Source organism: Drosophila bipectinata, chromosome XR, assembly GCF_030179905.1.
Source record: "Drosophila bipectinata strain 14024-0381.07 chromosome XR, DbipHiC1v2, whole genome shotgun sequence".
NCBI lineage: Eukaryota > Metazoa > Arthropoda > Insecta > Diptera > Drosophilidae > Drosophila > Drosophila bipectinata.
In genome coordinates this window covers 13,753,162-13,756,838 of record NC_091735.1, presented here as the reverse complement: position 1 = coordinate 13,756,838, position 3,677 = coordinate 13,753,162, and the positions used below count along the sequence as shown (strand labels likewise).

Sequence of the window (3,677 nt, the reverse complement as noted above, 5' to 3'; positions counted from 1 at the left end):
GTAGCATATTCCTCACACGTGCGATTAAACTTGATTTGATATCTTTTATTTATATCTTTTGTTATAAACCAACATCCAACCAGACCCAATCTCCTTATTTAAGCAACAAACCACCTTCAACGGATCTGATCCGGGTATTTGGATTTCCTGGAGGACGCATTCTCAAGAAGCACGCATCTTGAGTTTGAACCACTTATTCATTCTTTTCTATTCTCCGAATCTATTCAATTTGTTCTCGAAGCTTATGTGTTAACATTTGAAGCTCACTTTTTTCATTTAGGTCACTAATTTTATCTATTAAGGGGTTATATACCTTCTTTTTCGAAGAAAAAGAGGAAAGTTTGAATTTTTTTTTAGGTATGTAGCAATTATTTAATTACACGGATGTTTTAATATTTTAATAGTACACTTTATTAAGAATGTTTTTACAAAATTTGGTGAAAAAATATTGAATAGTTTTTAAGGGGTGGCTGTTTTCCTTAGAGGCCTTTTTTTTTTTAGAGCCTTGCGGTGACAGTTCCCCAGGTCAAACAGGTCAACTTAAATCATAAAAGTAAAAAAATTTCATTAGTTTAGAGTAATCTCTTGTGCTTGAACGATCGATTTTAAAATTTTTTGTTTTTGTTTCGATATGGCAGCGTTTTATGCTAAAAATGAACGTTTTGGTCTCTAGAAATTTCACTAAAAAATTTATTTCGCCGAAAAAAAATTTTGCGCGTGAAAAGTCGATCGTTCAAGCACAAGAGAATTTCATTACGAACATTTTAAAAAAAATTTGAAGTAAATCGGTTCAGTAGTTTTCCGTCAATCATTGTCACCGCAAAGTCATTTTTCAAGAAACACCATTTCGAGATATTCGCGTTTAATGTTTCAAGTTCAGTTCAAGACCGCAATGAGGCGCGCGGTTAGGAGCGCTGTAACTTTTTTTCTACTGCTCCAATCTCTATGAAAATTTGGGAAAATGTTCTCAAGGAATTGTTCTTTAAGATAAAGCAATAAAAAAATTTTCGATTTTTTGAAAATAAAAAAGGTATATAACCCCTTAATAGCTTGATTGCCTATTTTTATACCCTTGCAGAGGGTATTATAATTTTGGTCAAAAGTGTGCAACGCAGTGAAGGAGACATCTCCGACCCTATAAAGTATATATATTCTTGATCAGGATCACCTCCTGAGTTGATATGAGCATGTCCGTCTGTCCGTCTGTCTGTCTGTCTGTCTGTTTCTACGCGAACTAGTCTCTCAGTTTTAAAGCTATCGTCTTGAAACTTTGCACACACCCTTCTTTCCTTTGCACGCAGTATATAAGTCGGAACGGCCGGGATCGGCCGACTATATCCTATAGCTGCCATATAACTGATTGATCGGAAAAGGTATAACTTAGGTGTTTTTAGAGTTAGAGAGTTCAAATTTGACACGAGGGCTATTTTTGGCAAAACATTACGACATGCCAAATTTCATTAGGATCGGCCGACTATATCCTATAGCTGCCATATAACTGAACGATCGGAAATGACCCAACTTTCGTGTTTTTGAAGATAGAAAGGTGGAATTTAATACAGATTCTATTTTTGGTCAGTTGATCCAACCTACCAAATTTCATTAGGATCGGCCGACTAAATCCCATAGCTGCCTTATAACTGAACGATCGGAAATGGTATTTGGTAGAAATATCAACTTTCGTATTTTTGAAGATAGAAGTTTGGGACTTTTTTTTAGATTTTGTATTGTAATAAATTGGATTATATATTCCTATTCCCATAAGGATCGGCCAACTATATCCGATGTTTGCGATATATATCCGGTTTCAACTGCAAGGGTATATAAACTTCGGCTCCGCCCGAAGTTAGCTTTCCTATCTTGTTTTAAATACTAATCATGTTGTTTATTTACATTTATTCTTTATTATAGTGTAGTAAATTTAATTCTAACTCTGTATAAAACATTTCATATTCACAATTATTTATATTTTTTTTTTTAATTTTTCAATTTCATTATTTTGAGAATTACTTATATTAGAACAATTTTCTATATCTTTTATACGTTTTTCATACACATAAATATTTGATTCAATTTCATCGAGTTTATTTTCTAATCTGTTTTCCTCTATTTTATAATGTCCATATGTAATGAATTTATTTTATTATCTTGAATAACTACCTTTGTATATTTATGACTAAGAAAAACTTTTTTAAAATTAACTGTTGATAAAGATTTTATCAACTAACGGTTATCAACTATCAATTAACGGTTGATATGATTTTTTGATCTGATCATTGTCATACTACCTATTACTTCCTCTTCTGAAACAAAACATTTTTTAAAGCTATTAAAAGTTAATTCATCTATTGCACTTCTTTTAACTCCCTTTGTTTTTTAACGGTTTTTTCAATATTACCATTACTTTTGGAAGACGATCGTGATTTGAATGCATATATTTTGGAACGTAAACCAACAAATTCAGTCATTGGTCTTCCATTTAGTTCATTTTTAAAAATCCCAACTTTTTTTATTTGCTTTAAGGAAATTATAAAGATTTAATAATTCACTAGAATAATCTGATGTATCAAACTTGTTATGGTTATCATCTTGTATAACTTTATAAAAATCATCTGTTTCTATACTATACATATATAAAGGAATCAGTATCCATATAATTTAATTGTACATTTTCATTATTTTTGGTTTAATATAATTATAATGAAAATCATGATTTTGATAGATTTAACACAGAATATCCTAAATATAATGGTTTATTATAAAGAACATTTAAACTCTTCATTTGAAAAGCATAAAAGTTCTCTGAAAACTGTTTAACGCAATGGAAATTCGATTTTGAAATTAGGGACCTGGCGTAATCTCTTTTTCGACCACTAGTGTCGGATGGGGAAGCATTCACCCTTTTGTCAACATTTTCTAAAGTTTTCCCATAGACCGCATTATTTAAAAGTTTAAAAAAATCTTTTTCAAATGAATTTTTTGCATTAGTTCTATGCAAGCTATTTAAACCAATGTACGTTTTAAGCCAAGGCTTTTGGAAAAGCGAAGAACTCTATGAATTTTTGATAGAATTAAACCATTTTCTATACAACGCTGAAGATTTTTGTAATGAATAATATATTTTTCTTCATCCCTTAGATCTGCTATTAATTTTTTGTACTTTATCAGTTGGGGTTGGTAATTGATTACTGCAACAAAACGGAAGATCATTATGTTTATCGTACAGCTTGTATGGATATTTTAAATCCACTTCAAAAATATACCCATACTCACTATTATCATTAAGTTCTGAAATGATTATTTTGTTTATCTCTTCCCTCGAAACCTATTCAAACTCTCCATATTGCAACGATTGTGACATTGCCCAACCATATAAATTATTCGCATCCAAATATATTAAATATGATGATTTTTTTGTACTATCAAAATTATCAACATATTTATTATTGGCTTTTGAATATCTACATGTGCATTGGACTAAACTACCACGAATACCGCTTTGGTTGAATTTATATTGATCTATATCTGTTAACAGATCTAGTTCAATTTTTGTACATTTTAACATTGCTTCCCATGATAATCCTGGGGTAGTGAAAAAAAGTGCTGGGTCGAGGGAATAAATCTTCATGCAAAGACTTCTGAAGTTTTCAAAAACATCAGTCTTTAACAAAACATCT

The 3,677-nt window shown here is 30.8% G+C and overlaps 1 long non-coding RNA gene across 1 annotated transcript; it reads right to left on the bottom strand.

Annotated features, from left to right (window-relative positions):
• Nucleotides 1–387: 387 nt before the first annotated feature.
• On the bottom strand, nt 388–1,040 carry LOC138925519 (uncharacterized). Its single transcript, XR_011441750.1, has 2 exons — nt 762–1,040; nt 388–539 (listed from the first exon to the last, which is right to left on the bottom strand). It is a non-coding gene; the product is annotated as an uncharacterized lncRNA (long non-coding RNA).
• Nucleotides 1,041–3,677: the final 2,637 nt, after the last annotated feature.